This window comes from Myxine glutinosa, chromosome 2 (assembly GCF_964187855.1).
Source record: "Myxine glutinosa chromosome 2, kmMyxGlut1.1, whole genome shotgun sequence".
Taxonomy (NCBI): Eukaryota; Metazoa; Chordata; class Myxini; order Myxiniformes; family Myxinidae; genus Myxine; species Myxine glutinosa.
In genome coordinates, this window is record NC_136262.1 from 244,233,456 (window position 1) to 244,256,999 (window position 23,544).

Genomic DNA, 23,544 nt, shown 5'->3' on the forward strand with positions numbered 1-23,544 from the left:
GTTTGGTAAAGAAATCGCCATAGCGTGCACGTAATTAGTTTTAAAACATAGTTTAACGGCAACATAGTTTTCCAACGTGAAATAAATGAATACGCTCTCAAATGTGCCGTCCGAGGCAGAGTCTGTTCGCCACGTTCGGCACACGTGATAGCTCGCTGCTCTCTGATTGGTTGAATCGTTTTTTGGACATAGCTCGGTAACTACTTGTCCGATTAATATGAAACCTTGAAAAGGCACATCCTCGGGTCCCCAGCAATATACCTGGCAAGTTTAAAGTATATCGGACCCGTGGTTGTCGAGAAACAGCGGTCACAGACATACATACATACATACATACATACATACATACATACACACAGAGATTACTGGAATTATAGATAGATATATATATATATATATATATATTTATATATATATATATATATATTTATATATATATATATATATATATATATATACTGTATATATATATATATACTGTATATATACTGTATATATATATATATATATATATATATATATATATATATATATATATATATATATATATACATACAGTCAGGTGAAAAAGTAAGTACACCCCATGTAAAGTTTTGACTTTTTCAACATATTTCAACATACAGCTATTTGATCTTCATTTCAACAATATTGATAGATAAAGGTGATATAATATAACAAATATCATGAAACATTTACATTTTGTAGTCCATTGTATAATTTAAATAAACATAAATGCAAATTTCGCATGTGGAAAAAGTAAGTACACCCTTGGCTCTAATAGGTGGTATTGCCCCCTTTGGCAGAAACAACCTCAAGTAGGCGTTTCTTATAACTGTCTACCAGTCTCTGACATCGACTGGGAGAAATTTTTGCCCACTCCTCCATGCAGAATTATTTCAGCTGTGCGATGTTTGAGGGGTTTCTTGCATGCACAGCTCGTTTCAAATCCCCCCACAACATCTCGATGGGATTTAGATCCGGGCTTTGACTTGGCCATTCCAGAACCCGCCATTTCCTTCTTTTCAACCATTCCTTGGTGGATTTACTGGTATGTTTAGGGTCATTGTCATGTTGCAAGGTCCACCTTCGGTTGAGCTTCAACTTTCCGACAGATGGCCTCACATTATCCTCAAGCACCCTCTGGTGCAATGAAGAATTCATAGTGGATTCTATGATGGTGAGCTGCCCAGGCCCTGATGCAGCAAAGCTGCCCCAAACGATAATATTTCCACCACCATGCTTTACAGTTGGTATCAGGTTCTTGTGGTCAAATGCTGTCTTTGGTTTTCGCCAAACATGTCTTCTGGTGCTGTGGCCAAATAGCTCTACCTTTGACTCATCTGTCCAGAGCACATTGTTCCAGAAGTGCTGGTCTTTGCCTTGGTGTTCATTGGCAAACTTTAGTCTTGCCCTGATGTTCTTTCTGGACAGCAAATGTTTCCTCCTGGCACACCTCCCATGTAGATCAAATTTGTGCAGCCTCTTTCTAATAGTAGACCCGTGCACTTTGACATCAACAGTGGCAAGAGCTACCTGTAGGTCCCGTGATGACATTCTGGAGGTTCTTAGAGACTTCTTTCAGCATCTTGCGGTCCGTTCTCGGGCTGAACTTGCTGGGGCGACCTGGCCTGAACAAGTTGGCAGTTGTTTGGAATCTTCTCCACTTGTAGATGATCTTCCGGGCAGTCAAATGATTGATTTAAAATTGTTTGGAGATCTTTTTAAATCCCTTCCCAGACTCGTAGGCATCTATAACCTTCTTTCTGAAGGCCTCAGGCCTCTTTTGATCTGGGCATCGTGACGCCGCACACTTCAACAACAAAGAACAAACCAAACTAAATGTCTGAAGTTTAAATAAGACAGGTTCCTCCAAGATCCTCTCTAACGATGTTCTAATCATTTGCACCTGAGCTGGTGCACCTGATTCTAATTTTAGATATTTGAAGTAGTGATAAATGTAGGGGTGTACTTACTTTTTCCACATGCGAAATTTGCATTTATGTCTATTTAAATTATACACTGGACTACAAAATGTAAATGTTTCATGATATTTGTTATATTATATCACCTTTATCTGTCAATATTGTTGAAATGAAGATAATATAGCTGTATGTTGAAATATGTTGAAAAAGTCAAAACTTTACATGGGGTGTACTTACTTTTGCACGTGACTGTATACCTATATATACCCAGGCTAATTCCTTACTTCCGCAGTTACACCGCTTATCATTGATTCATGAACCAAAGACCACTTCAATCAATTAACGTTGCATTCACGACTTTGGGACGAAAGTGTTATGGTTATATTTACGATATTATTATGACGAAAATGATACTATTGAAATGATACTACTGTATTAAGAAACCTGGGCTTAATTTGTCCGAAGCGGCCTGAAGGTGAGGCATGAAGCCGAAGGCCTATACGTACTGTGTCGTAGAAAAATCCGTAATGTCTCTGCTTTTGATATTGATCATTTTAAGAATCGGTTTGTTTGTTTCACACTGAATGAAAACCGTAAAGGTAGAGCATGGCGATTGTGATATATGACAGGTTCAACGTTATGTTCGGCCTGAACTGCATAGAAATCTAAATGGCGGAGTGTGGAGTCAGCCGTTGTACGCCGTAATGACATCAGACGTAATCACATCACCCTGTCATGTAACCAGATCCTCAGCTCTGATTGGTATACGTTTGAGGGGACATACATACATACAGACGGATAAACACTGATCGAGACGGCTTTGCCCTATGCTGTAAAAACTTTATATATATATGCAGACTTGGCATTTAATATGGAATATTTTTTTGTGGGGGTGAACTTACTTTTGAAGATGACTTAGAACCAAAAGTTCATTGGAATTATGTTGAAATTATTCTAGATTTTGTTAATGTGACCTTTAAAAGAAAAAAAACCACATTTGACATTTCTAAGCAAATAAATTGATCCTTGAAAGTGATGGAAACTGATATCGAACTCAATTCACGGACAGTACTGTGTTAAACTTCTGTACGTTTTCCAGAAGTATCTCTTTATTTTGCACATTAGCCAAAAAAAATTTCAACAAAAACAAAAGCTAAATTATGACTGGGATTACGGACAGTAAAATTACAGTTCAGTACTTCGTGAAACCCCCACGAGCATTCAGGAGAGCACGTACACGTTGAGGCATGCTGTTCACGAGATTTGCCAAGGTTTGGACAGGAATCGCTTGCCATGCAGTGACAATAGTCTGCTGCAATTCACGCACAGAGGTAGGCTGCTGGTCCAAGTTGTCGATTTGACGCGTTAATTCTGCCCACAAGTTCTCTATCGGATTCATATCCGGGGACATGGCAGGCCACTCCATATGCTCTACACCACGGTCAGCAAGAAAGTGTTGGATCATGCGAGCCCGATGAGGCCGTGCATTGTCATCTTGGAAGACAAAGTGTCCTTGAAAGGCTGCACGAGCAAATGTAAGCAATGTTTCTTCCAGAATGACCGTGTACTTGAACTGGTTCAGGTTTCCATTCAGAACAACCAGGTCAGTTTTGCCCCCTGCATGAAAAGCAGCCCAAACGGTCACCCCACCACCTCCAGCTTGGACTCTTGGCACTATACAATCTTCGTTGTGGGCTTCATGCACTTGTCTGCGCACTCGGACGTGGCCATCTTGACGATAGACCAGAAATCTAGACTCGTCACTGAAGGTCACGTGATTCCAGTGTCCTGGCTGCCATTGACGGTGCTCTCTGGCCCACTGCAATCGGCGCTGGCTGTGTTGTCTGGTCAGGCGTGGCTTTCTCAGGGAACGCCTGGCACGATAGCCTGCTTGAACCAGTCGTTGGTTGACTAGCCTTCTGGATACAGGCACATTTGTCAGTTGCTGCCACTCAGCCCTAAGCTGATTCGCTGACTTGGTACGGCCATTGCAGACTAACCGGTGCAGCTGGCGATCATCTCTCCTTGTGGTTCTGCGTGGACGTCCTGGCCTCGGTATTGGAGTAGGGACACCCCTCTGAGCATTTCGTTTCAGGATCTTTGACACCTGACCTTGAGTGATGCCACACTGCCGAGCAATAGCACGCTGTTTCATGCCAGATTTTCGTAAAGCCACCACTCCATGACAAACAGCATTGTCAAGTTGACGGACCATCTCCAGAGGAAGTGGCAATAACTTTTGTAGACGTGCAGCAGTTGTTTTCCACTAATACAGAACGCAACAACCCTTATATACCTGATTGTGAAGCCAATCGTCAAATGTACCTGTCCTTACATTTTGTCACGCCACCTGTGATATAATCCTGTTATTGACTTCTTGCTGCGAAAGACAATCAGTGACATGGTTCTTTCAACAAAGACATCACCAAAGGGTAAAAGAAACTCACCAGATTGATATACTGATTTCAGAAAGTAAACCCAAGTCAAGAAAAAAAAAATGCCATATTAAATGCCAAGTCTGTATATATTATACTAAAAATATTTTTTTTTTTAGACTTCGGTCCACAGGAGATCGGGACAGCGCTCGTCATGCTGTTATGTCGTTGAATATATATATAACTATTACCTATGACCTGCAATTGACCTCATTATTATTTCCTATCTTCGTTGATTCATTTGATTGATATGAATCATTCTTTGAATCTGTCTTCCATTGTAAAGTTCTCTGTAACAACTGTTTTTGAAATAAAGATAACTGTACAAAAGTATATATATATTTTTTTTGGGGGGGGTGGGGGTGGAGGGGAAGGTGGGGGTGGGTGGAAAATACTCCTCACTGCAATTGTTTTATTTGGGAGGTTCAAATTTATATGTTGTATTTGGTTAAAGCCCCATTCAGCCACTGATTGGAGGATTTCCTGTGATCGAGGCCGCGGGGGTTGTGTTTTGTGGTCACAAGGGCAAGCATGACGGATTCGCGTGAAATTGGGACAAGACCTCCACATGTCACCCCTTTGGTAAGAACGCCACCCCGGATCTCACCCCTTCTCTCACTCGTGTCACAGCAACTTTAAAATCCCCACTACTGCTGAAAACCAGCAACAGTGCTTTATAACCACCACTGTAACTTCACTCCAGTGCCTGCGTTAGCTATGGTGAATGAATGACCTTAAAACATTGTATAATTTTGAATGACCAAAAAGTTTGAATGACCAAACAGTATATAATTCCATTGGACAGTCACAGATAACAACAGTGTACTGCAGCACCCATTTCAGCAGATCGGAGATATACATACATCAGTGCACACTACAATATAATCTCAACACAGTTTATGAATACTTAATCTCAAATTCTACTCAAATTGAAATAAGAATGATGCATAACCAAAGAACAGGATTTTGATAAAGCTAAATTATCCCCAAAATTTATAAAATAAATGGCTTGCAGTACTTCTCAAATGTTGATTTTAATTCATCATAAGAAATAACAATGTGCTGTATATTAATAATTAATGTGTGTTTATAATTATATAAATGCTGAGAAATTCGAATTTAGAATATCTTTCTTTTGAAAAATTCTTCTTCGCCAGCATATGTGCTTTTTGACGTCATATTATTGTAGGCGTTCAGAGAATGGTCTCGGAATGAAATACTCCCAGAAAACCTAAAAAAAATTCAACATATACTTTTAAATAAACAAAATACAGTAATGAGAAAAAGTATTTCCCACTTATACATGTTTATGTATTGAAATGTCTCACAGGATGTTGTGGAGGTGGCAGACTTATCTTTGAGTTGTCTCTTCTGGGTTCGACTCCGACCCAGCTATAAACAACCCATCGTGTCTTTTTCGAAGAGTAGGTGAGTTATCGTCGATGCGCTGAACAATATCTCACCCTGAGTACCGCTGGGAAGCAAAGGCAAACCACCCAGTGCACTCCATTCCGTGGGGCTGCTTTGGCAGTACTGAGCCCACCTTCGGGCACAACAAGGATAGACACGAGAAGAGGAGAGGACACAAAGGGAACAGAAGAGGAGAGATATTGAGAAATAAAAAAGTTGCCATTTATTCGACAGTCGTATCTTGTTCCTATGGAACTTAGAACACCCCTCAATATGACACAGTAGGATATTATTATATAATATTCCATGGTGTAGTATTATATTTGTAACCATTGGAAATGGTTCACTTTGTGAATGTGCTCACGTGATTAGCACTTAGCCCAACACAAGGCCCTACCCCATCGGACACTTTCACTACACAAGACCCAGCAGCTTTATCACCACAAAGCCTCCAGCTCTCATGCTCAGCCACCTTGATGGGTGGTCCTCCAACGTTCCTTGGCCCCCCTCCGCTCCACTGCAGGAGGTCTCATTCAGCGTGGCAGGGCGGGTGAGGAGGGCGGTCACAACACGCCGTGAAATCGGTGCACAATGGTGTCGATGTGTTATCATTCTCCTCCCTACTTAAGCGATCCGTCCTTCACTTATTCCTCAGTTTATTTGCTCCAAAGCACTTGTTTTGAAGTTCATTTACTGATGAATGTACCCCGGCAGTGTAGCAGCTGTTATAATGGTTGGTGATGAAATATGTCTTTGATAGCCATTGAAGACCCAGGCGGTCGTTGTGTTGACGTATTTAAAGGAATTCCAAAATGCACCTGTTTTTCATAGGTCATCAAATGCAAGTACCGTACAGTTCGAATGTTTTGTTGTTGTCATAACTTTCTAGTTATCAACAGTTGGTGAAGCACAATTTAAACTTTCTGTACAATTGCTTATGTCTGAAAAATCATATATATATATATATATATATATATATATATATATATATATATATATATATATATATATATATATATATATATATATATATATATATACATATATATACATATATATATATATATATATATATATAAATATAAATATATATACATAGTATATATACACACGCACACACACACACATACATATATATATATATATATATATATATATATATATATATATATATATATATATATATATATATATACATACATATATATTGTTGTGGTTTTGTGAATAAAGGATAACCCCCCTCGTAGGTAGATGCACCACAACATGTAGCCTCGTTGTAGTTCAGTTATTTCTGAGTAAATGTAAGCGTAGTCCTTTCCTGTGTTAGTTTTGCGTTGAGCAGGCCAGTGAGTAGGCCTCAATTGGGCTAGAATGCCATGTGCTCGGCCTGGAACAAGTCTGGCAAGGCCAAAGAGAGGAGCTGCAGGGGGAGAGGCCGGTAAGCAGCGAGCCGCCAATCAGAGCTCGAGGGGAGTGGCTCACCACGGCAATGAGAGGAGGGGCATGGAACATTCGGGTAAGGCCGGGGAGGGCCCATTTAAAACCCTGCCCCGAGTCCCCCGCGTGAGAACAAATCGGGCAGAATCAGAAAGGCAGAGAGCGAGTCAGGTCGGTGAGAAGCAGAACAAGTGAGAGTCTCCCCGTCTGAGCTGTTGTCCCACCACAAGTGGATTGAATTGCTTGTTATAGCCTCTTTGTACACGAATTCCCCGTGCCCTGTGCCCTGCGCTCTTCGGCTGTATTAATCGCGCTTGTGGAGACGATCCATCCCGGAGCCACCTACGCCGACGACCCTCCTACCTGGGCTCCCTGCACACGTGCCGTGAACACCAGAGGGCCACGCCGGGCGAGCTGTCCGGGAGCGACCGACGGCAAGGCGCGTTTGATGCGTGAACTTGCTCTTCCTCCTTTTCCCTGCGTGAGTGAGTGGGCCCTTTGTCTGGGCTTTAGTTAAAACTGTTAAGTGCCTGCTCTCTGTCTCTTCGCCCTGTACATTATAAATAAACCTGTGTTTTTTCTTCAATTTGATCATTCCCGTCCTTTCCATCTATAGGCCTAGCATCATACGAATAAAACCGCTCGAATCGGGTTCAATAAAAGTAACGGCACGAGTCATGTGATACGCAAACCGCTCTGCGTACTCAATTAGCGTGGCTTGTGCGAGGTCCGGTCCCCGTTTTGGTGGCAGCGTGGGTACCAAAGGTACGTGTGGAGTCGACCCGATACCCTTTTCCACGCTTGCTGCGGGAGTGGCGATTCGGCCTCGTGGAACGAAGACCCGAGGGGGAAAAGGGGTTTAACCCCCCCTCTGTACGTCGACGGGCTTCGGGAGATCCGCAACAATAAATATATATATATATATATATATATATATATATATATATATATATATATATATATATATTGTTACGGACCGCGGATAAGATGTTAATTTGCCGAGCGGATGGCGCCGCGGCCCGAACCGTTAATAATGACTAGACCTGATCCTGAAACGTTGGCCAAATCGTGCCACAGATATTCAATGGGGAAAAGACAAAGGCGACACGGATGTGAAGAAGAGGAAGACAGAAGTAGGGAATACGAATATAATTTATTTGCTATTTACAGGACCAAAGAAACCAAGGAAGAAGGAAGGATAATAAAATAATTTACAGAAGAAATCAAGGAGACTCAGTGAAATGCTAGCTTATCTAAACAGGCTTAACTTAACCCAGGGACAAGACAAACAAAACAAACTCACGTACACAAGAAGGATGGAAAGGCAGGGATGGTTTGGGACGGCAGAGGAGGGTCCAGGCAGATGGTAGGCGTCGAGGTCCGGCTCCAAGCGCGCGCTCCGATCCACGCTTTGGGGTCGAGGCGAAAACCCGGCAAACACAGCCTCGCGTCTCACCGACCGGCAATAGGGCCTAGAGGGTATCGGCCTATTGCCGCAATACAGGCACTCCCTCACGTTTCTCTCTCTCAGTCTTGCTCAATGGTTCGCTCTCCGTGCTGCCGTGGGGACGCCGTGTGCTTTTTCAGGACTCATCTGCCGTTTTGCAATCTTCGCACGCATATCTCATCCTCAAGCGCCGGTGTGACACGCCCTCCTCAGTTTCGGTACCGCCCTCCCCCCGTGCTCTGTGACCTTATATGGCAATGCCACGGGCTTGCCTCCTTATTTGGACATGGCGCCGAACGGCGCGCCCCTCGTGGCGAGCTACGGGCTTGTTCCCTTATTTGGGCATGGGGCTGAACAGCCCCGCCCCTCGTGGCACGCCCTGGGCTTGCCTCTTCCCAGCGACCCCGCCCCTCCTGTTCACACAGAGCACGGAGCACATGGCAATGGCGGCGAATGCAGTTGGCATTCGAGGCTTTGTGAATGGGGCTTTGGGAATGAATTGGGATCTATCTATTTGAATTCGGTGCAATGGAGTGTCAATTAATGGAAGACAAATCCTTAGCCTAATACACAGAATAAGGAAATAACTGTCAACAAGGAGGAAATCTATTATTGGCTACGTGGGTGCTTATGAAATAACTACGGAACGACCTTTGACCTTTATACACAACTGGAGGAAGGAGGGTTCACAGTAAACCAATAAAAAAAAACACAATCCTCATATCCACAACAATATATATATATATATATAATATATAATATAATATATAATATAATATATAATATAATATATATATATATATATATATATATATATATATATATAAAAAAAAATATATATATATATATATATATTAAAAAAAAAAAAACAAACAAAAAAAAAAATAATATATATATATACTGTATATATATATACATGAGGACAAAATAAAATCGATATCCGGGACAAAAGTTTTAAAAACTGATGACCTGGACAAAAGTTTTGAAAACGATGTTTCAAGCTCTCACTCGAGCCCATCATCGGAGACCCAGTGTACTCCATTCCTGCCCCCACCACCCGTAACAGGTCTCTGATGATGGGCTCGAGTGAGAGCTTGAAACGTTAGATTTTTTTAAACTTTCTTCCCAGTGATCGAATTTATTTTGTCCTCAAGTATGGTTCCTGGGATACAAACCTTTTCATATATACAGGGTTTTCAAAATGAGTGCTACAACTTTAAGCGTTTATTTAAAAATAAACAGAAACCCCAGGAACGTGAACCAAACATTTCGTGAAAGCTTATGACGTGGTATTTTCTATCACTGATTGCTATTGCAGGAAGTCACTGCTGGTGCTGGAGTTAGTGAGAGCACAAGGTCTGAAATTGGCATTTACGCAAAATCCTTGTAATTGACGTTTTCGATGTGTGCCCCTCCACGGTTCAGACAGGCATTTATCCTGACTCCAAAGTTCTGTCCAACTTTCCTGTAGGTCTCAGGTGGTTCTGCCCCCCAGAAAATGCTGTTGTGGTTGTTGATGGCATCGTTCAAGTGGAAGTGGGATTCATCACTGAACCACATCAGGTTGATCCAGTTTGGGTACCGCTCCATCCTGTCACTGAGCCAATTGCACATATTAAGGTCTCTTCTCATGTCATCTTGTCTCCGTTTATGCCTAATAGAGATTATGTATGGGAAAAGCTTCAGTTCCTTCGGGAGGATACGCCAGACTGATGTTGGTTTGATGCCCAGCTCCTGGGAGCGCCGGCGGTGGGACTTCATGGGACTGTCCACTGCAGAATCCCGCACGGCGTCGATGTTGGCTTGGCTTGGCTCTTGGTTACTGATGCTGGCCTGCCACTGTTGTCCTTGCTCTGGTTGTGCACTGGACCCTTGTGCTCAAAACGTTTCACAATACATTGAATGGCACAAGTTGTGGGTCCATCAGTTGTTCTGAGGTCGTATTCCCAGCAGAACCTCCAACGGGTGTCTACATATCATTTAGTCTTATACCACAGAACTACCACTTTTGTCTTCTGCTCCACAGTCAATGGCATAGTTGAGCTACGGAGCGAGAAATCCCAGGGAACAAATACCACGATAACGCCACCAAACGCTGAAAAGGAAAAACGGTATAGGTCAAAAAACAAATAAATGGTAGGAAGTCAAAGTTGTATCAATCTTTTTGAAACACCCTGTATATACCGTATATCTTTTTCCTATTAATTTTGATTTTTCTTTGACTTTCACTTCCTGGTGCCTCTGACCCAAGGATGACATCCTTGTTTAGTTGATGCCCTGTTACCTCCAAGAGCCTTTCTGAAGCACAACGTACACTCATAACGAACACATAATACCTGTTCTTGCTCCTCGCATATGGATTTCAAAATTTAGTTTTGAATTAGTCAAAATGGAAACACTGGCCTTTATCCAAGGTAAGACTCAGGTAACCTATTTTGTCCTTGTCAAAAGATCATGAGGCAAATCCTCAATATTTTAGTCGTTAACCTGCGGAGGACTCAGTTTCTAAAAATTCTTGGCTTTATGATAAACCTCTCTGAGATTGATGAGATTTTTCAAAGAAGCTTTCTTTCAACTAAAAATATTCTCAGCATACCTGTCAATTAAGGGGTTTTTATGTTGGAATATTTGACTACTGTCAAACTAACCGTATGTGGCAGACGGGGTGGCCCTGCAGCCATTCTCTTATGGAAGCTAAGGATGAGAAACAATGGACCATTACCCAAAGGCACACAACTTGCTACAGACAGGTTATTGGATATAAATCTTCTTCAGCTTCGATAGGGTTCTTCATCACCTCATTGGGCTGACAGGATAGGTCAGAGTTAGCGCACTCACCTCTGAGCTGCCTCGGCTGGGTTTCATTTCTGACCCGACTGTACATCGTCATCTTGGTGCTTCGCAGGGTGGTGGTGTTGTTGTTGCATCATCGAGTATGGCGTCCTTCGGAGGGGGTATTCAGCTGGTTGTCCCTTCTGCCGAAATTCGCTGGTGGATGAGATCCCATGGTGTCTTTCAAAACGAGTAGGTCATTGCTTGCCGGTACCAAATCCAAATTCTTGACATGATGTACAGGGGCACTTGCATTATTATTGAAGGAGACATACCTGCAGCAGACAATATGTTTGATTCATGGCTGTTTCACTGAATGGTGCAACCCACCAACTGAATTTATGATTGAATCTTTGCAAAATACACATCTGCAAAGTGATGATCACCGCCTCATTGGCAGCTGTATAGGATAGTTACATTCCTCTTTCAAAGTTTACTTGTTGCCTCAAAGTCCTTCATTGTAATTGGAATCTCGCATCAGGAAACTAAGCCTCAAGGTCTGTTTTTAGCCGCGTCGCAGACGGCTGCTCATAGAGTGCCCTCTGCTGTTGTTGTTGTTGTTCTTCTTGTTCTTCTTGTTCTTGCAGAGAAGACAAAACCTCAAAGCTCCACCCATTCTGGGAACCATAGCTCCACCCATTCTGGGAGAGCCTTCATATAAACAAATATCCACCATTTTATTAACTCGCATAGCTTTGAGGCCTGTTTTGTAGGCCCATGGTGTCTTCCTCTCTCACACAGTTTTATTTGAAATCAAATTCGATATATCATTTCATTTTTCACAGTCGCTAACATAGTTTTAGACTCGGTTGAAAAAAAACGGGAAGAAAATCCGATGAAAGTTGCCCTTTATAGAACGAAATGAATTCTCAAAGGCCTGTAACTTCAAGTCCATTGAGATATATATTTTTTAAATCGTGGCATGGTCAGTCATACACCGCCCAAAATAAGAGACGGGAAAATGCCGAGATATATATATTTTGTTTAAATCGCGGCATGGTCAGTCATACACCGCCCGAAATAACAGATGGGAAAATGCCGAGATATATTAAAAATTCGTCCATTTGATGACAATCGTCACGATGAAATATTTAATTTATACGTCGTCACAATAATGTGGAGAGAGGAGCATAGCTTCGTTCACGTGTCGCCACACACGGGAAATTGCCGAGATATATATTTTTTTAAATCGCGGCATGGTCAGTCATACACCGCCTGAAATAACAGACGGGAAAATGCCGAGATATATTAAAAATTCGTCGCCACACACGGGAAATTGCCGAGATATATTTTCACTTTGCACAAAAATAACATCAAGTAATCGAATCAATAGGAATGTCCTGTGCCTATAACATCGACGTTATAGGCACAGCTGCATCTAGGCATTGTGTAACATCGACGTGGCTTTTGTTTTAATTAAAACTTTTTGTACTTGTTTGTTCACTGAAGGCAGGTTGTTGGCTTTGCGGTTGTTGTTTTTTAACCGGCCTATATTGTGTGGTCTTGCTCTTTCAACCCTGTCACCTCTCTGCCAGGTCTCTGCCTCTCTTGGTCACATCCATGACAAAAACCCTTTCCTTGCCCCCTACCCAAGTCTAAACCCAACAGCCACCTCCATTCTTTCATACTCGTTTTTGCCCGCCTGTGGAACTGTTGTATTCCCGAGTCCGTTGTTTCGAGCTATTATTTCGAGGATTTCAAGTCCACTACCCATCAGCACCTCATGGTTTCTCCCACAACTAAGCTTTACAACACACACCGAGATCCTAGTCTCACCCTTTCCCTATAATTCCTGTTCGTGTGTATCCAATTGTTGTTGTCCCACTGCTTCCCCTTTGACTAACTTTGTCTGTTGATCCATTTCTCCCTGTCTTTCTGCTCTTCAATAAGCCTCAATCTATATATATATATAAACGTGAGTTGTCTGTGTGTATGTCCGCGTTTTATTCAGAGATGGCTGAACGGATGTTCATCAAACTTTCAGAGGTTCATCAGTGAGTGCCTGGGAGTATTTTAGACGAAAAAAAACAAAAAAACAATTGGGGGAAAAAAGTTCGTTTTTTGGAGTTTAAAAGAAATAAAATCGCTCGATAGTGCCGAAGCCTTTTTAAATTAATGACAGTTATATACAAGTACACATTCACATAAATAAATACAAAACAATCACCAGACATTGGAATACAAATAAATCAAATAATTCCGGAAGTGTACGAATTTGGTAGTACGGCTGAGATGAAAGCATTCTTTGCACAGCTAAATTTGTCATCCTTCCTTTCTTACTCCCCCCCCCCCCCCAAAAAAAAACAGAGGGACCTGTCAAAGACCCCCCCCCCCCAAAAGATGTATATGCAGTATATCTCTGCCCTTCCTCTCCCTTCACCTCACTTTCCCTCCCTCTCCCCCTCCCCCCTCCCCTCCCCCCTCCCCTCCCCCCTCCCCTCCCCTTCCCCGACCCCCTCCTTTCCCCTCCCCCTCCCCCCCTACCCTCCTCCTCTCCCCCCCTCCTCTGCCCCCTCTCCCCCCCTCCCCTCCCCTTCCCCCTTCCCCCGCCCGGCAACGCCGGGTACTTCTGCTAGTACATTAATAAATGAAATAAATTCTTCCTTTCCTGAACTCTACATTTCAATTCCATCATTATGGAATTACAAATGTAACATTGCAAAAAGTTAGAGGCTCCTGGAAGCAACCGATCACACTTCAATAAAGTTTAGCTAAAAACCTTATGAAGGAATGTATATTCAATTCCCTTGTACAGAAACAATTACATCACGTTAACTCAGACATTTTCCTCTGCTGACGAGCCTGTTTAAGCTCATAAATGGATTAGGGCTAGGGTGAGGGATTTTAATTGCTGGATTTATGTGTTTTACCACAATGACCAGGAGATGCAGAGCCAGGATGGTGAAAAGGGCTGGTGAGGAAGGAATGGTTTGGGGGTGTGGAGGAAGGTGGAGGTAGGTGACCTACGTGTCATAAAAACTGTGGAGATGTACTCAGTGCTCACGGAATGCACAACGTAATAATTGTATGTCTCTTGGCATTATCCCTGGAGAAAAAAATACGTTAAGATTATTTTATGACAGTATAATTGTCAGGTGGGTAAGAGTTAATTTTGTATCTTTATCCTGGAAAAGAATAGGTCCACACCTGAATCTACCTCTGGCTAGCACAGTTTCTTTGCGAGCTCATTGCCAGCTTTATGTGAGTACAGTAATTCCTCACTTAATGTTGTTTCATTATAACGTTGCTGATACAATAGACAACATCCATCCTTTTAACGTCGTGACGTTCGCTATACGTCGTTTGCCAGGGGGCCACAGCGAACTACTTTGTGTCACGTAGATGTAGAGGTCCACACCTGAATCTAAGTCTGGCTAGCACAGTTTCTCTGTGAGCTTATTGCCAGCTTTATGTGAGTCCAGTAATTCCTCACTTAATGTTGTTTCATTATAACGTTGCTGATACAATAGACAACATACATCCTTTTAACGTCGTGACGTTCGCTATACGTCGTTTGCCAGGGGGCCACAGCGAACTACTTTGCGTCACGTAGATGTAGAGGTTCACACCTGAAAAGAATAGGTCCACACCTGAATCTACCTCTGGCTAGCACAGTTTCTCTGCGAGCTCATTGCCAGCTTTATGTGAGTACAGTAATTCCTCACTTAATGTTGTTTCATTATAACGTTGCTGATACAATAGACAACATACATCCTTTTAACGTCGTGACGTTCACTATACGTCGTTTGCCAGGGGGCCACAGCAAACTACTTTGTGTCACGAAGGTGTAGAGGCGCATGTAGACGCTGAACAGTTCGTTGTATCACACCATTTTGATGTTGTTTGAATCGTGATTCAATCTTTCATAAAGATTAGTCCAAAACACTCAATAAGTGATATTATTGAATGCAGTAGTTAATAAAACAAATTCGATTAGAAATTAAATTGGAGGTTTTAAAGCGTTTTGATACTGGAGAACGAGCGGTTGATATCAGGAGAAATCTTGGGCTGTCTCATTAACTCCACCGCTTGCCCATCCACCCCATCTCTACAAACATCCTCCACGCTCATCACTGGTGAGTGATATCTTATTATCCCCTTCCGAAAAAAAACCGGGGGGGGGGGGAGTTGATGGTGGGGGGGGGGGGGGGGGTTGGGGGGGTGGGGTCGGCTCCGATCGCCTCCATTGTGATTGGCTCTGTCTGTCTGTCAGTCCGTTCATCACGCTATCTCCTCCTAACTACCACCTTTTAGAGGCCATTTTCCCCTGCAAGCAGGCGTTGGCCTTTTTTTGGGCACCATAGCCCCTTTTTGAAGCAATGTTTTATGGCCGGACGCTCTTCCTGCCACCAACCCTGTTGGTCGCCTCTTGCGACACACAGGGAATTACCAGTAAGCTGGTACTCAATTTGCCGGCCTCGGAAGGATGACAGGCTGAGTCAACCCCCCTGGTGTTAATTCAGCGATCGACCAGGATTCAAACCCAAGATCCTAGGATCCCAAGCCTGCACCCTAACCGCTAAGCCAACACCAGGCTATTATCTCCTCCTAAACTGTTGTACAGAAATTCACCAAACGTGGTGGTTATGATCCCCACAGCGAAAGAAGGTGTGATAGGAGTATAATTTTGGCCCTTCCCCCTGTGGTGGGGTCAAAGGGTCAAATACTAGAAAATGCAATTACGGACACATTTTTAAACATTTCTTAATGAAACTTTGTATGTGCAATCAAAATTGGGGGGACGCATGAAATATGTAACGACTTTTTGGATTTGACCACCGGTTAGTGCCCCAATGTGTGGGGACTTGGGGTCACAGGGGTCAAAATGGATTTTGGTTTAACTCTAAATTTTGTATTTTGAGTCATTTCTGGTGGAATATTTTGCCATCTATCAAATTTGCTTCAGGTGGGAAGTGTGGGAGATTTATTGAAACATGTCGAGGTATTCTGCAGTGAACTACCTTTCTGGTGAACTCAACTGTTTAAAGTTGGGTGATTATTTCATTAAAACCTCACCGTGAGCCTCTATTTTTCATGTCAAGTTGACGTCAGGTTTTTGACAATATGCTTCAATGCTTGCATTCTGCCTCTGGCCTTTCGACCTGCAAGCAGTGAATGTCAGCATGTTTTGTGAGCTGTGTTATTGGCCTGGGATTATGTTCTACGACTGTGTGGACCCTGATTTTTCTGGCAGATGGCAATCCTTGGCCTGTGTTCAACTTCTAGCTGCATAACACCTATTGCCACCAACCTTTGGCCAGTGGCATGGCTGAATTCTGATTTCCTGTCTCTCGATTCAGGATGTCCTCTTCCTCAGTTATGCATTCTTTCATCTGCATTGGTCTAAGGCTCATGGGGGAGTTAGTGTGCAATTTGATTGCATGGGATGCAATTCCAGACATCAGTGTATGTTTACATTAAATAGGAAGACAGTAAACAATGGGGAAATCATACTTTTGCTGTTGTGTGTGAGATTTGACCCTGGGTTCCCAGCATCACAGGCTATGGGTTCAGATGGGAATGTTCATTTTAATTTGGCCAACCGAGCTTTTGTCCCCAGTTTGCAATTGCCTTGATATTTCACTTCAGATGGAAATGTTCATTTTAATTTTGCTAACCCAGCTTTTGTCCCCTGTTTGCAATTGCCTTGATCTTTCAGCATGATGGGCCAATGAGGCTTCATTTGGCAGGAATAATATCATAATACCATCGTCGTCATGTTGATTATTATTATTTGCAATGACAATAAAGATGAGAAGGCAGCCCAGAAATGTAGACAAAGAACGTTTCGGTATCCTCGAGGCCAAATTGAACTATTTATCTCTGTCAGTGTCCAGCAGCATAGGGGGTGACAGATGATTGGTCGGGGTGACAGCTGGGTGTCTTGTTTGGTGCCAAGGTGGGAAATGCAAAGAGCGGAGACGAGACGAGGAGCGCGGGCATCTGTAACTTTACCGTTACTTGTCTGCCCTTTGCTGCAACTAGCAAACAAGGAATGATAATATGGGCCATAAGCCACGAAGGGAGGGGGCGGTGGGGGCGACACGCCATCATGCTTCACTTACATCACCATTGCATCTACCCCTGCTAAGCCGTTGATGAGATTTGGCAAAAGCTCTTTTGCAAATGCTGATCCAATTAGTCATCTCACTGGCTTTTCAAACAGCGGCTGAATGGCGTTTCCGGTTAAACCCCCAGGTTAACCTTTGAGGGTTCTCCTTTACATCATTATGTAGTGAATAAATCGTGATCCTTCATTCAGACTTGAAAGAATAAGATTATGCTGCTTCAGCAACATTTTCATTGTCACCACTTCCTCAGCCAAAAGGTTGTAAAGCCTTCTCCAGGCAACTATGATTGCAGCATTATACAAAATTTAACTGCACTATATACTAATATGTAGATATATATAGGTATCCATATATATATAGGTATCCATATAGGTATCCATACATATACATATACATATACGTATAAATAACTAAATAAATATAAATAAGCATATATATAAATAAATAAATATATATATATAAATATATATATTGTTGCGGTTTTTAGAACCCTCCACTTTCTAAATATCTGTAATATTCCCTTACAAATAATCCCCTGTAAATACTCCCATTTTTGGTGTAAAGGTCAAAGGTCGCACCCTAGTTAGGTCATATTGCAACACGTAGGACACCATAGGCTTCTTCTTTAGTTATCTCATTAGTATGTGTCCTAGTTAAGGATCTGTTCCCAATAGTTTAACTCTGCGTTGTATTAATCAAATAACCTAGGCCCCTTCAATTACCCCCAACCGCTCTCTCTCTCCAAAGTGCCAGTAGCACCTACAAGCGGGGCTTGTCCTTCCCAATGCTGCCACATAATCTTATTGCCGTCGTCGTTGCCTTAGCGCTCGCTCCAAACTCCATTGAACATGCGGTCGGCTCGAAGAAAGAAGGGGCGGAGCCACGGGAAGAGGTGTGGCCTCGCCCACGAGCCGTCGAGGGTGGAGCCAGTGAGCCCTCGCTGACCAACCAGGGCTGAGGTGAGCTCGTTAATAGGCGTGGCTCGATGAAGCGCGGCTTGATTTCTAAGCGGGTTATAAAAGCGCAAGCACCAAGCCCTCTAAAGAGATGCGCCAGGGAGAGAGAAGGAGTCAAACCTAAAGAGATGCGCCAGGGAGAGAGAAGGAGTCAAACCTAAAGAGATGCAAAGGAGATGCGCGAGGGGAGGCCATTGATGAAGAACTGCGCAGGGGACGTTGCGATTGAGAGAACAGCACAGAGACGGCGGATGATAAGAACACTGCGCAGAGGATCGCTTGGAATGATCGTTTGATACGGACTGCCGTTTGGTTTGAGAGCATTCGGCACGCTATACGCACGCAGCATCTGTAAGGCCCTCGCATATGTAAGGTCCGGTCGTGCGCCAACGACACGCGAAGCTGCCTGCCATTCTTCGCGGCGGACCCGGAGCCTGGAACCATCTGCTTGGACCCTTCTCATCCTTCCCACCACCACCACCCCATTCGTGTAAGTGTGTTTGTATTGTCCTGGGCGTGTTATATAAGAGTGTATAAGGTTGCCCTATGTCCTTTTATTTCCTTCTTTTGTATATTCTTGCCTTTCGTTTCCTCTTTTAGTGTAGTTAATAAATCATATTTGTTCTTCCTTCACCCTTCTTATTCTTTGGGTTTTCCTCTCATCTGGTCACTTTAGTCTTTTCCCAATTGAATACCTGTGGCACGATTAGAACCGCTCAGAATCGGGTTAGTTTTATTGCTCACGGCTCGAGCTTCGGATTGCTAAACCGCTCGGCAATCTTCCATCTTGTCCGTGGCTCGAGGAGAAGTATCGTCCTGCTTTGCGGAGAGGTTGGCAAAGGTATCTGGGAACCCGTTGACCAGTCACCCTGGTCAATCTCAACCCCGCAGAGGAGTGCGATATCTTCTAGGACTCGGACGGCCAGCTTAATAGACGAGGGGATTAAACCCCCCTCGGTAAGGGGAGCGCCGTAACCTGAGATCCGCAACAATATATATATAAATAAATATATATATATATACATGTACATATACATATAAATATATAATTACCGCATTTATTAAATACACACACACACATATATACATACACACACACACACACACACACACACACACACACACTAGTGGGGTATGCTTCCACATTATGTAAGCAATAATAAACCGTGTTTTGTACATACAGTATATATACAAGAGTTGGAGCACAAGGATAAATGGTGTGTATACCTGAGCTAATCATCATTTGTACATAAGGCTAACACTCTATTGGAAATAGCTGGGAATTTATTTAATAGTTATTTGTGAACATTAAACAAAAATATATATTCAATATGTTCAATTTTAAGTCATGCCCCATGTGAGGGATCTTCATGTTCCTTGGTTTATTCTACGTTTACAATATTTTTATACATAGAGTTCGATGCTCGTGGATAGCCGAATGAAGGGCCGGTGACATTGGCACAGCGATGTAGCAGAGATTTGACACACAAGGGAGGAGGACATAATTGCAAAATCCTACGCATGATATATCCACAAGGAAAAGTTCCACGTAAAGTTGGACAATTAAGGTAACATGACAATGTCAATGTAATGATTATGATGGTTGAAAAGTTATCAAATTTCTAGACATTATTTTTCACAAAAAGGCTCATGTCATGAGGGCCATGGTGGTTCTCTTGGCTTTTTGGGCCGTATCATTGCTGTGCACCACATCTCATGGAAAAATATTGTAAACCGACACTGAAATAAGCCTAGCTGTTCCCTGCACAAATTGCAAGAGGGAATGTGGCATAAGATGCAGGAATAATGAAGAAAAAAACATTTGGGCCATCGGGCCAATGTAACTAACCTTGCTGTTACCTCGGCATAAAATATCTCACCTTCATCCCGATTCTCATCACAAGTCAGTTAATGAACACCATTCATCACCATAAAAAGTGAGGGTTCAGGGTTCAGTTTTTAAACATCGTAATGTGACATCATCAGGGCTGCATGATGCAATTTAAAATCTATTTTACTCTAGTGCTTCAAGTGGCATCACTTGCATCCTCTGGGATGAAAAGTCGATCAATTTGTCTATTTTTGGTGTGTGGAGCTGGCCTTAAATTCATCACATTTTCCTGAACACATTACAGCACAAGTTGCAAAACACCCAAAGGGAAGCAAAGCATGTGAGCCCCATGAAATGCACCTGCGTCCCTCCAAGCATCGGCGCTTACAAATCAGGATGCTAGTGGGATGCGAGTAGGGAATTTACAGAGACGGTCATGGTTGGGGTGGGGGAAGGAGGGAGCATGGCAAAGGTTGAGGATAAGACCATCATGATAATTTCTTCACACAAATGGCGGAACAGTAGATGCACAAAACACGCTCATTAGGGCCGCTGTATTTACGATTCTGCAGCGTGGTGCCGGATAAAGGCGGCAGGGCCAGTGTTTAATAAATGCGGTAATTTTCAGCGTCTTTCATCCCGGCCCAATGCTGCGCAGCTGCGGCCCGCCCCAAAATTAATTAGCAAATCGATCCTGGCCCTGGTGACGCCGGTGTAAATTTCATTTTCCCTTAAACCATCCCTTCGCGCGCACATCCTCGCCCCCCAACATCCATCCCAGCTCCAACTCCGCAAAGCCCTTATACCTTCACCCTTCCCCCACTTTGCTCACTTCCTGACCCAAGGACCCCCCTTTCTTCATCTTCTGCAAACCGTCTTCCCTCTTCCCCTCCAACCCCAAGCCATTAACTTATTTACCTTTCATACTTCATCCTAATGGACACACAAAGTGAATAGCTGACCCTAACGCACCATCATCTCTTGGCTTCCCCCATCCAAAACCTTGATCTCTTCTACCCCCGTTAATTCACCCCAGATCCACTTTTTGTTGAAATCCCGACTTCTTTCTTTCCTGGAAGTTCTAGCAGTGTCCTTGTGTTTTATACCTTTCCCACCTCCCCCCCCCCTCCCCTCTTCCCACGCCTCCTCCCCCCAAGCCCTATCCCTTCCACAGATCTCCCGATGTCCCTGTTCTCTGCTGTTGTACTTGCGTGCTTCCCTCTCTCTCCCCATCTTGTCACCCACTCCCTTTATTGTATCTTTTGTGTGTCCGTTTTTTTTTTGTGATTGATTTTAGCTCTTACACGAGCCTCGATCTTGTATTAAAAAAAAAATATATATATATATATATATATATAGCATGTTGCTTGTTCTAGAATAATCTAGATGGTTCTGTGACTGCTTTGAGCACACATTCGAGCTTGGCTAATCGTATGCAATGCTCAATGTGCAGTTACTGCTTTTTGGGAGATTTTTTATTTTTTAACAACTGAGGCTCTTCCAATGGAGTCCAATATGGTACTTGAAAATATAGAATGAAATATTAATAAATGAGTAAGTAGCCCAATATGGTGAGGTCAGGTTATGTTCCACATATCAAAGGATACAAACAACAACAACAACAACAACAGGCATTTTAATGCAATTTTCCCTGCTAGAGCGGGGGTTAGCCTTGCGGTCCCCATGACAATCTTCTCCATTTTGCCCTATTTCTGCATCTCCCCTTGTTAACCCCCTTGCCCGCATTTCTTCTTCCACCATCTTCAGCCAAGTCTTTCTCGGTCTTCGCCGTCCTCTACTTCCTTCTACATTCATTTCCATCACTCTTCTCACCCAGTCACTTTCATCCTTCCTCAACACATGACCAAACCATCTCAACCTGTTTCTCTTCACAGCATCTTCACAGTCTCTATTCCCATCATCTTTCGCAATTCATCATTTGTCTTCTCAAAATATAGAATGAAATATTAATAAATGAGTAAGTAGCCCAATATGGTGAGGTCAGGTTATGTTCCACATATCAAAGGATACAAACAACAACAACAGGCATTTAAAGGCCATTTTCCCTGCTAGAGCGGGGGTTAGCCTTGCGGTCCCCATGACAATCCTCTCAATTTTGCCCTATTTTCTGCATCTCTCCTTGTTAACCCCCTTGCCCGCATTTCTTCTTCCACCATCTTTAGCCAAGTCTTTCTCGGTCTTCCCCGTCCTCTACTTCCTTCTACATTCATTTCCATCACTCTTCTCAACCAGTCACTTTCATCCTTCCTCAACACATGACCAAACCATCTCAACCTGTTCCTCTTCACAGCATCCATCACAGGCTCTATTCCCATCATCTTTCGCAATTCATCATTTGTCTTCTCAAAATATAGAATGAAATATTAATTAATTAGTAAATAGCCCAATATGGTGAGGTCAGGTTGTTTTCCACATATCAAAGTATGTGTAGAAAAATTGAAGCTGCAGTGGTGGATGCCACTTACTACTTAACAACATGGCTAAGCATAAGGATCGAAGTGGTTGTTTTACTACACTGTACTGTATCCATGAACCAGACACGGTGGCGTAATGGTTCGCGCATCTATCATGAGTCTGGTGGTTCAAATCCCGGCCAAATCATACCAAAGACTTAAATAAAATGGCACGTCCTGCTTCCTTGCTTCACGCTAAGCATTTGAAAGGATACAGCACAGACAAACACCTTTGGGAGGGCAATGGCATACCACCCAGTCCCAGTATAATCCTTGCCAAGTAACTGCATCGGTGGCATCCACACTCTGTAAAGATTATGGAACATTAAATCAAAAGTACAATATGAAGATGCCGAGAACCATTTTTACCAATGGATGTCTAAACTTTCTTGGCTTCCTATTGTAGGAATGTACTCTGGTTGTGTCATTGATCAATGGAATTAATAAAGCTCCTTAGTGGCATAACAAGACCAATGATGGAGGGAGTTTTTGCAGCCGATCTCTCAAATGAGTGGTTAGGCTGATGAAGGTGACCATCAAGTCATCCACTTGCAATGAAAAACGCTTTTTGGAGAAAACATGTATTAGCAAGCAGAAATAACTAATGGGGATTGCTAATGGATTGGACACGTTGTGTGAAGTCACAGAGATGCAACAGACACAAATCACTAAAACATACTGACTGCTCTCTTGACCTCAGGAGCTTTCTCGGATCCACATTGCAAAAGG